At 38.9% G+C, this 12,039-nt stretch overlaps 1 non-coding gene across 1 annotated transcript; it reads left to right on the forward strand.

Moving 5' to 3' along the window:
- The first annotated feature begins 5,946 nt into the window (after positions 1–5,946).
- On the forward strand, positions 5,947–6,053 carry LOC141698920 (small nucleolar RNA R71). The gene has a single exon (XR_012565417.1). It is a non-coding gene; the product is annotated as a small nucleolar RNA R71 (small nucleolar RNA).
- The last annotated feature ends 5,986 nt before the right edge of the window (positions 6,054–12,039 follow it).

Genomic DNA, 12,039 nt, shown 5'->3' on the forward strand with positions numbered 1-12,039 from the left:
CTAGTCTGCGACTCATATATCGCATCAATCTTCCTCGAAAGCCTCATGTACTAGACATCAGCCAATCCCGAACCATCTCCTCCCTGGCCTCTGAAAGAACCTGCATCCCCCTGTGCCTGACTAGGCCTAGCCATGGTAGCACCAGCTGCTGGACGTCCTCCTGGGAGGTGATATCCCCAACCATGTAACTCTGGTTCTCCACACGTCCACTCATGCATCGCATTCAGCGTCGATGAATTAATAGGAGCGGCCGACATTTACTGCTGCTCATAAGAAGGCCAGTGAACTCCAACAGCCTTGCACAGCTTTGTGACAATAGAGGCATACAGGATATTGTACTGCGACTTCCCCCTCAAAAACTTCAAAATCCCTTGGTAGATAAACTCACCAAGGTCCACATAATACTCCTCATTCAGAATCCCCCACAACAACCTGGCTCTCTCAACTATAACCTCATGTGCATGCGAAGATGGCAAAATATTAGCACTAATAAAGGCATACCACGCACGAGCGTACCTGTTCATCGCAACAGCCGGGGAAAGAACGGTAATCGTTGGATACCCTCTTAAACTTCCACACTGTGCCCGGCTGACAGAGAGTAGCAATAATCAAATCTGAGTTAAAATCTTCGAGGGCCTTTTCATTCCAATTCTCGTCCTAGGGTTTCCTTTGTCGCTGCCCAATAACACGGCGAATCGCCTCGGGCTGATAATCAACAGTAAGCCCACGAACAAAAGTATACCCATTCTTGTCGGCCTTGGAGTTTGCATAGAACTCGTGAACAACACTCATTGGTACAGCCTCAGGTGACTCACAGAAAGTAATCCAACCCTTCTCTGCAATCATCGGTAACAACTCACCATCCCTCCCCGATGGCAAGAACCTCCTCTCCTTCAGAATCGGCTTAGTCAAAAGCTTAGTATACTCCTTCTCAGCAACCCTATCCACCAATCGGGGCCTCGCAGTAGTATTCCTTGAAGAATCAGCAGTCGGAATGGTACTGCTGCTCTCTACAGTTCGAGATCTCTTTGGGGCCATTGAAACTGAGAATAAGGGTTTGAGAGTTGTGTTTTGTGTGTAGGAAAGAGTTTGTAAGTTAAAAGTATATGGGAGGTATATGGAGAGGTTGTGTGTATATATAGGGTAGGATTAAGGCTAGAATTAGATTAGGAGTGGGGTTTGTGGTTGATTTGTAGAAGGAAATCGTGGGTTAATGTGGGTTGTGGCTGTGGTTTGCTTTTTTTTTTCTATTTTTTTATAGGCAGAAACTATTTTTTCTCGTTACAGGTCCGCAGGTGGTCGCCTAGAACCAGCAGGCGGGCGCCTGCTAGCAAGCGGCCGCCTGGTCCTAGCAAGCGGGTGCCTGCAAGGTTATTGGAATTTTTTTTCTGCCCTAATTTTCTGGGTTTTTTTGGGTTTTTTGATAGAGTACTAAATTCTAAGGGTTCCTATGGTCTCATATCTTGGGTTGCCTCCCAAGAAGCACTTCTTTTACGTCATTAGCTTGACGTAGAGTACTGCGATCAAGTTGACAATAAAACGACACTAACCACTTCCCGGTTTGTCGTATCCCCATAATAATGCTTTAATCTCTGACCATTTACTTTGAATGCTTGGCCCGGATCGTTCTAAAAAATCTCCACCGATCCATGTGGAAACACAGTTTCGACGATAAATGGTCCAGACCACCTTGCTTTCAACTTTCCAGGAAAAAGTCGGAGACGAGAGTTGAATAGAAGAACTTGTTGCCCCGACACGAATGACTTAGGAGAAAGCTTCCTGTCGTGCCACCTTTTTACTTTTTCCTTGTACATTTTGTTGTTTTCGTACGCTTGAAGTCGAAATTCATAAAGTTCATTTAACTGAAGAATTTGCTTCTTCCCAGCTGCATCTAGATCAAGGTTTAACTTCTTCAATGCCCAATAAGCCTTATGCTCAAGCTCCGTAGGTAAATGACATCCCTTACCATAGACAAGCTGAAACGGGGACATCCCAAGTGAAGTCTTGTATGCTGTTCTATAAGCCCAAACAGCTCCATCGAGCTTCAAAGATCGATCTTTCCTTGACGGACAAACGAATTTCTCTAGAATGCGCTTGATCTCTCTATTTGACACTTCAACTTGACCATTAGTTTGCAGATGATAGGCAGTAGCGATGCGATGATTCACGTTGTAGCGTTGCATCATAGAAGTGAACTTACCATTGCAGAAATGCGACCCTTCATCACTTATGATAACTCGTGGTGTTCCAAACCAAGTGAAGATTTGCTTATAAAGAAAATTCAGCACTACCTTTGCATCATTAGTTGGCAGAGCCTTGACTTCTAACCATTTTGAGACATAATCGACTGCCAACAAGATGTACTGATCATTGCAGGACGAGATAAATGGTCCCATGAAATCGATTCCCCAAACATCGAAGACCTCAACTTCAAGCATCACATTCAAAGTCATCTCATCCTTTCTGGTAAGATTCCCAACTCTTTGGCAATGATCACACCTTAAAATGAACTGATGTGCATCCTTAAACAACATAGGCCAGAAAAAACCTGCTTGAAGATTACGAGTTGTTGTCTTTTCACCACCATAATGTCCACCATAAACTGTGGAATGAAAGTCTCGTAATATCCCCTCCGTCTCATAGAATGGGATACATCTCCTGATGATCTGGTTAGCTCCTTGTCTAAACAAATATGGTTCATCCCACATGTACCACTTCACCTCATGCAGAAACTTCTTCTTTTGAGCCGCATTTATAATAGGAGGCATTATATTGCTAACAAGATAGTTCACAATGTCTGTAAACCATGGCTCTTCCTCTTGAATTGCGAACAACTGCTCATCCGGAAAAGATTCGTTGATCAATGTCTTATCATGTGAAGTAGAATCGGGATTCTCTAATCTAGAGAAATGCTCAGCTACTTGATTTTCAGTACCTTTTCGATCCTTGATCTTTAACTCAAATTCCTGTAGTAAGAGCACCCAACGAATAAGCCTAGGCTTCGAATCCTTCTTTGAGACCAGATAGCAGATGGCAGCGTGATCAGTGAATACTGTCACCTTTGTCCCAAGTAGATAAGATTGAAATTTCTCGAAACCAAAAACTATAGCCAAGAGCTACTTCTCAGTAGTGGTGTAGTTCAGTTGAGCTCTATTTAGTATCTTTCTAGCATAGTAGACCACATGAAAGATATTATTCTAACGCTACCCAAGAACTGCTCCGATCGCATAATCACTTGCATCACATATCATCTCAAAAGGTTCTCTCCACACACCTTTTGAGCACCAAACTAGTTTCCACACACCTTTTGAGCACCAAATGAAGATTATTCAAGCATTCATCATACGAATGTCTAAAGACGGAGAAGTCGTCCATGAACACTTCGACATTATTTCCAATCATATCAGAAAATATAAACATCATGCATCTCTGAAAAGTGGCAGGTGCACCACATAAGCTAAAAGAAATTCTACGGAAAGCAAACGTGTCGAATGGACAAGTGAAAGTAGTCTTCTCTTGATCTTCTGGTACAATGCAAATCCGATTGTAGCCCGAATAGCCATCCAAAAGACAATAATACTCATGACCAGCCAATCTGTCGAGCATCTGATCAATAAATGGAAGACGGAAGTGATCCTTCCTTGTGGCTTTATTCAACTTTTTGTAATCCATGCATACCCTCCAGCCTATTACTGTTCGAGTGGGGATGAGCTCGTTCTTCTCATTTACTACCACAGTAATACCTCATTTCTTTGGTACACATTGCACGGGGCTCACCCAAGAACTGTTAGAAATAGGATATATGATTCCTGCATCCAGCCACTTTAGAATTTCTTTCTTCACTACTTCTTTTATAATAGGATTAAGCCTTCGTTGTTGCTCAACAGTCGGCTTGCTAACTTCCTCTAGCAGAATTTTATGCAAGCAGTACGAATGGATGATCCCTTTTATATCTGCTATAGTCCATCTGATGGTCGATTTGAATTCTCTTAAAATACTCAAGAGTTTGTCCTCATCACTATCTGAAAGGTTAGATGCAATAATAACAGGCAAAGTAGATGCATCACCTAAAAAAGCATACCTTAAGTGTTCAGGCAATGGTTTAAGCTCCAAAGTAGGTGCTTCCTCAATAGATGGTTTGAGCTTTCCCTCAGCATTCTTGAGATCAGTATTATTAAGAGATTTAAATGGCATGTCTAGATATCGTTTCCAAGGAGAAGCATTTAGATATTGTAACTGCTCATTGCCTTCCTCATCATCACTGTCAAATTCCCCCAATAAGGTTTTTTTTAAGGCATCAGACCTTAGCACATGATCAAGTTCTGAAATAACTGCAGAATCGACCAAATCCATCTTGAAGCACTCCTCATCTTCCGTAGGGAATTTCATCACATTGAACACATTCAATGTCACATCCTGATCTTGCACCATCATCGTAAGTTCACCCTTTTACACATCTATCAAGGTATGGCCTATAGCCAAGAAAGGTCTTCCCAAGATTATGGGAATCTTCTTATCTTCCTCGAAATCCAGAATGACAAAATCTGCAGGAAAGATGAGCTTGTCCACCTTTACTAGCACGTCCTCCATGATGCCTCGTGGGTATGTAATCGAACAATCAGCCAATTGTAGAGACATGTAGGTGGGCTTCAGATCAGGCAGATTCAGTTTTTTGAAGATAGACAACGGCATCAGATTGATGCTTGCTCCCAAATCGCGAAGGAACTTTTCGAATGACAACTTTCCAATGGTGCAAGGAATGGTGAAGCTACCTGGATCCTTAAGCTTCAGAGGTAACTTTTGTTGCAGCACAATACTGCACTCTTCTGTTAGAGCAACGGTATCAAGATCATCCAGTTTCACCTTCCTTGAAAGAATACCTTTCATGAATTTCAGATAACTAGGCATTTGCTCCAGAGCCTCAGCGAAAGGTATGTTGATGTGAAGTTTCTTGAACACCTCCAGAAACTTACCAAACTGGTTTTCCAGCTATTATTTTTGTAATCTCTTAGGAAAAGGTGGTAGAGGATAGAGTTATTTCTCCCCTGTATTACCCTCAGGCAGAGTGTATTCAACAGTAGTCTTCCTTGATTCCCCCTCTTTCTCCTTTTGCTTTTCTTCTTCATCTGCAATTTCAGCTTCTCCATCTTTCGCTTTTTCAGCATCAACAACTTTTCCAGACCTTAAGGTGACAGCTTTGACTTGCTCCTTAGCTTTCTTCCTGTATGGAACTTCAGTATCGCTGGGAAGTATGCCAGGTTGATGATTGAGCAAGGCATTGGCTATTTGACCGATTTGATTTTCCAAGGTCTTGATAGAAACAGCCTGACTTTTGCACAACAGCTTTAACTCCTCAAAATCAGCACTAGAAGGTGAAGCAGCACCTCCTTGTTGAGGATATAATTGCCTTTGAGCATATTGCTGAGGTTGCTGGAATCCAGGTGGATTAAACTGTTTACTTGCCGCTTGCTGATATGGTTGCTGAACAACATTCTGATTATTGCTCCAGCTGAAATTGGGATGATTTCTGTTATTAGGATGATAAGTAGCTGGCACAGGCTGCTGCGGTCGCAGATAATTGTTCACATACTGAACAGATTCATTAACAAGAGAACACTGATCTGTAGCATAAAAGCCTGCACAAAGCTCACAGACAATAGCTATTTGATTGACTCCATAGTTGACTAAAGAATCGACCTTCATAGACAGCGCTTGGAGTTGCACTGCAATAGCTGTAGCTGCATCAACTTCCAGAATACATGCTACCTTCAGAGGCATCATCCTTTGAGTTGGGTTTTGATACTCGTTTGCAACCATAGTTTTAATAAGATTGTAGGCTTCAGTATAGCTTTTGGCCCATAAAGCGCCTCCAGAAGCTGCATCGAGCATGGGCCTAGATTGGGCCCCGAAACCATTGTAAAACCAGTGATCACCATCCAGTCAGGCATACCATGATGTGGACACTTTCTCAACATCTCCATGTAGCACTCCCAAGCTTCACACATATATTCTCCTTGTTGCTGCACAAACTGAGTAAGAGCACTCCTCATAGCTGCAGTCTTGGCCATTGGATAGAACTTCACCAGAAACTTTTACGCGAGATCTTCCCAAGTAGTGATGGACCCATCTGGTAAAGAATATAACCAGTCCTTAGCTTTGTCCCTTGAAGAGAATGGGAAAAGCCTCAGCTTTATAGCCTCATCAGTAATGCCATTATATTTGAAAGTACTACAAATCTCGACAAAATTCCTGATATACATGTTGGGATCTTCAGTTGCAGCACCTCCGAAAGAAACAGAATTCTGCACCATCTGAATAGTGCCCGGCTTGATTTCGAAAGTATTGGCCTGAATAGCCGGATGAATGATGCTTGGTTGAATGCCATCAATTTTAAGCCGAGAAAAGTCCATAAGAGCTGGATCAGCTGGAACTATATGATCACCCATTGTTACAGGTTCTTTCTTCTCACTATCTGTATCTGAATCTTCAAAAACTATCTTCTCCGGAAAGTCAAGAGTTGAATCTGTCTCCTCAGCCGTATCAAGAGTCCTCTTGCAGGTGCGAGAACGTGTTTGCATAACCGCTCTCTAGAGTACCTGAAACACAACCGGAAACAGTAAGTAACAAGTTTTAATCAATGAATCTTAAAGACCACTGATGAAAAGTACATAAACTAAATAAATTAACACCAAGTCCCCGGAAGCGGCGCCAAAAACTTGTTAGGCACAAAGCATGCGCTAAATAAATCATGCAAGTATACGCGTTCGCAAGTAATATAGAATAATTTCTAGTTCTTTCCCACAGAGACTCTGATTAATTGTATTTAATTAACACTTACTTACCAATGTATGATTACTCTTCAATGTCAAGACAATAACAATTAAGGTTGATTAACTAATATTAACTACGAGAATTAAACACTTAAATTATCAATATTAAACACACATGAGATCATAACTTCATTACTACTTTATTCAATAGTCAATGTTATTACCCTTAGCATGTAATTGTGATGATATTAATCGAACAACACGAAACTGATAAATGCCAACTTTCGTTGTACGAATACCATTCTACCAAGCATCCACAATTAAGATAGAAGTTGAATAGGCATCAATTATGTTGAGACCCTATATGTGTACAGAATTTGACAACATAACGATTTAAGCACAAGTTATTCATTATGATTACACAGGGCAAGTAAAACGGTTAGAGTTACCCATTAACCATGCATACAATATATGAACATATGCTAGCATGGAAAGTTCTAAATCTTAAGATTCATTGTCACTTCACAAGAGATTAACACGCTATCTTATATGTTCGCGACGCACATAAGACAAATAAGCACAACCTATGCTAGATATCATACAATCATCACATACCAAGGTATTAAATAATTAACTAAAGAAATCCATTGTAAATCCGCTATGACCCCATGATCACGATTAGCCCATGATAGAACTCATCTTCACCATGGGTTCATATGAAAACATGATATAAACACAATGATATAAACTAATAAAAATACTTAATAAAAACAGAGTACGTCACAAGAGTATTAAGGTTCAAAGAGTAAAGAAAACTAGCATCCACTGTTACAATGAATTAAAAGAATCACAAGATAAATGTATGCTTCCTCTTCTTCGTTGTTGCGTGCTAAAACGGTCTTCTTGATCTTCTCTCCTTGTTACTTGTTCCTTGCTTGTTGTGAAAACGTCTCCCAAATAGGTTTATATAAGAGTCCACAAGAAACAACGCTGTCAGAAGCCCGATAGAACTCGAATTATAAAATCCAGAATTAAAATTCCCGCACCCAGGCGGCCGCTTCCTGTCTCCACGCGGGCGCCTCGTAGCAGGCGGTCGCCTGCTCCTTCCAGGCGGGCGCCTGCTACCTTTCTGGAAAAATAATATTTTTCGCTTCTGATTTTGCTGATTTCTTCGCACAACTCCCCGCAACTGATCCCAAGCACTTCCCCAGGCTTATTATGATGAAATCTCCCTAATTACGCAAGTTATACCCTAAAATGCAAAAATACTAGAAAAACGCATCAAATACACAAAATACTTAATTTCAAGACATCAATTCAAGCCATTATAAGACGTTCTAAGTGGTATAAAATGCCACTTATCAATATCTGAAGGGTACACCTAATTTAGGTATCTGGTATCCCAAAGATACATGATTTGATCTCATCGGCTACACAGATTTTGACTACGCTGGTTGTAAGATTGATTGGAAAAGTACTTCAGGAAGCTGTCAGTTTCTTGGAAGAAGATTGGTTTCTTGGTTTAGTAAGAAGCAACATTCAGTTTCTACATCTACTGCTGAAGCTGAATACATTGCTGCTGGTAGCTGCTGTTCTCAAATTCTTTGGATGAGAAACCAACTCTGAGATTATGGACTTGATTTGAAGAATATTCCTATCTACTGTGACAACACAAGTGCCATAGCAATCTCAAACAATCATGTTCAGCATTCAAGGACCAAACATATTGATATAAGGTATCATTTCATTCGAGAGCATATAACGAGGGGAAAGTAAGTTTACATATCTATTCATTATATATCCATGTTTGTAAACTTGTTTTGAAGCTAACTGATTACCATGTGTTACGTGTTATATGCTAGTGGTAAGTAAGTTATAGTTTTTTATGCAATATATGAGTTGTTTGAATGTTTACATGTTATATGCTTACTCTGATGCAAATACTCTTGATATTGATATTATTATATTAGGAGTAGATTTTAAATTGGTTCAGTCTTGTGTTGTCTAATCAATTGGTGCATACTTGTTGGATACACTACTTGCATAATTAATGGCTTATATGTCTTATAGGTTGATCCCTATGTGTAACTCTGATGATCTTGCTATGCTTATGTTTTGCTCTGGATATTTAATCCTGATATATGTTTCATACTCTGATTACCTCATGCATGTCTCATAAGCTTAAAATAATGTTCATCTCTTTCCTCTATAATATTGATCTGTATTGGACTAACTTTGAATTATTTTGAGTTGATGAGATTTATTTGAGTAGCATTGTCAAAAGAATCAGAAAGCATGATCATCTGAAACATCCTTCATGAATCCATATGGTGGTAAGTAAAAGTAAAAGATATCTAGTTCTGAGACTATTATATTCTTGATCATCAAATTCTCTGATATTGTACTTCAGATGTTTGTGATCTTCAACACCCTCAGTGGTTTTAGGAACTGACTAAGAGCCTATCACACCTCATAGGTTCTATCCCAAGTCATTAGAACCAAACACCTCTCAGACAGTATTCCATTACGTTACTCTGATACATCCCCCAGATTTTGCTCTGATTCACTTAATTTTCTTGAGATATCAACTCAGTGATCAGATAAAATTACCAATTGGTTTTGGAGTTGTGTTGAGGATGAGGGAGATAGTACCAAGAAGCACCACATAAGGAAGGAAAGGTCAACCCTACAACTCTGTCTTTCACAAAGAAGTGGAGCATGTATAACATGAGACATCTGTAAGGCCATCTGTATTCTCTCAAAAGGATATAGAGCTGAAAAAGGCATATAAGCAGTTACCAGGTGCATTCTCCCAACAGAATGTTATCTATTAAAAATTCACCTGTCAGCCAGGGCATCTGTATAAGAGTCACTACTCCTTGATTAAAATGTTTCCGATGCACATGTGAGATTCACACACACAAGGAAGGTATTGATGCAGCAACCATTGTCAAACCATATCAAGGACAATGGCAATAGGTTGAAATCCTGGATCATGTTCTAATATTTATCTCTGATTTTGAATAAGAACATATGATCTTGGTTGGTTACTTTGATAAGTATTCACAGACTTCAGAAGAAATCCTTGATCCCTAATGGCATATCGTTGATCATTGGTTATTTTCCCAGAATTCAAATGTGGATATGATTTTGACTTAGTCAAAATAGAAACTTGTAAATGAGGACTCAGATATCAACTGACGAGTTTATAAGGTATACTTCTTCATGGAAGTTGAGGGATATCAGGAATTCTGCCACTTAAAAGAATCCTAATTTCCCCTCTCAGAAGGAACATTTCTGAATCTCTTGACTGAGAGTTTCCATCCTTGAAGGTGGAAGGCAACTTTTCTATGAAAAAGGATTTTCTCGTGAGTACACTTGGATGTTTGGATCTTTGAGTGAGTGACACACTGTGAGACTGAGTGACAAACACTTGAGTGTAGAGTGGAGTGAAACACAATGTGAGATTACTAAACAGAAATCACACACTTGCACTGTGAGAAATGGTTACCAAATAGTCTCTTCACTTGGTTGGTTGATCCTAAGGTTCCACTCTGAATATATTTTGAAGGATTACTCAACTAAGGAGGAGAGATTATGAAGAGATTATGGACTGATAGTCCTTCTGTAACTAAAAAGATGGATTTCTAACTTTATTGTACTAAGGAAGGGATTCTTCATCTTAGGGGGAGAGATTATTGGGCTTCGGTTACAAGTTCCAAAATGTTGTCTATGTGCTTTATGGGAAGATCTGAAGATTATTGAAGACAATGTTTGGAAGACGTATCTATCTGCAACTTTACATAAGGGAAAAAAGAATCTGTTCTCTGCTGAAGCTGAATGCCTATAGAAGATGTGATAAATATAAGATAGTATTATTTCCAAGTCTCGGATTGAAAGTTGAAAGCTGATTGAAGATTTTTGGATAAGGTTAGTTGAGTTATTCTCCAAACTGTTGCTTCTCCATTATTATTTGACTGTCAGGTGTAACAGCCAAATATAGGGAGATTGTTGAGCAAGATTGAAGTTGTTTATTTATCTCAACAATACTGGTTTGGATAACTCAACATAGAACAAGGAATTTGAAATAATCTATGTTCCACTAGGATTAGTACATATTGGATATTAGTACATGCACAAAAGGTTTTCTTAGCTGCAGTGAAGAAGACGTCAACAGTGATCCGTATGAAGTTCATTAATATGTTCAAGCATCGGAGGAATAAGGTTGGAGTCATTCGAAGCAGTTGTCAGAATCAGTGTGAAGACCTCAAGGATTCCTAGTGAAGTTGGTTATATTTGGTAGAAGACTTAACAGTGGTTTGTACGGGTGTAATACGAAGGCCTGAGAGCAGAACTGGTCGTCTGTGAACCAAACCCGTGCATGAGACGTCAGTGATCCGTGAAAGGAAATGGAGTATTATCTTTAGGAACACTGTTAAATGGTTTTTTTACTCGAGGAGTCTGTAAATATATTAAGGTACAACATCCCGGAGATTAGAAGGCCTGCAGAAACAGAGGAGTACAGCCCGAGGATTTACTGGATTTATTTTTAAATCAATGACTGATTTTTTATTAAATGAATAAATGAAAATCATCTCATTTATTTATTTAATTTTAGATCACAATTTGATTTTAAAAATAAATAAATTAAAAATTGAATTTTTATTAAATGAATGAATTAATCTCAAAAGATTTATTTATTTATTTTAATATCAATATTTAATTTTGGTAAAATAAAATTAATGTTTGAATTTAATTAAGTAAAAAAATAAAATCAGATTTTATTTTTTACTTATTTTAAACACAAATGTATATTTTATTTTATTTTCCAGAACAAATTTATTTTTATTCCAGCCAACCAGACTATGCATGTATGATTCGGATTCACGAATAGAAATTGGCAGATGGTGTTGTTTTGGTTTCATGTAAACTACGTGGGTCCCAGGTGGAAATCAAAATAAATAAACCTCATAACTAAGTTTACAAAGAAAGGAATTCCACAGGAGCTCGCATATAGTCTAGCAATCAAAGAAATCAAACTAAGAAAAACAAACAACAAAAGTAATAGAGTTGTTCGCAGCGAGGCAGCCACGTGGTGGGACCCCTGGCAAAAGAACGCAACTGTGCAAAAGAAATGAACAAAGAGATTGGCAGGTTTTAATCATGCTAATAAGTGGCATTTTATACCACTTAGAACGTCTTATAATGGCTTGAATTTATGTCTTGAAATCAAGTATTTTGTGTATTTGATGCATTTTTCTAGTGTTTT

Source organism: Apium graveolens, chromosome 11, assembly GCF_009905375.1.
Source record: "Apium graveolens cultivar Ventura chromosome 11, ASM990537v1, whole genome shotgun sequence".
Lineage (NCBI taxonomy): Eukaryota > Viridiplantae > Streptophyta > Magnoliopsida > Apiales > Apiaceae > Apium > Apium graveolens.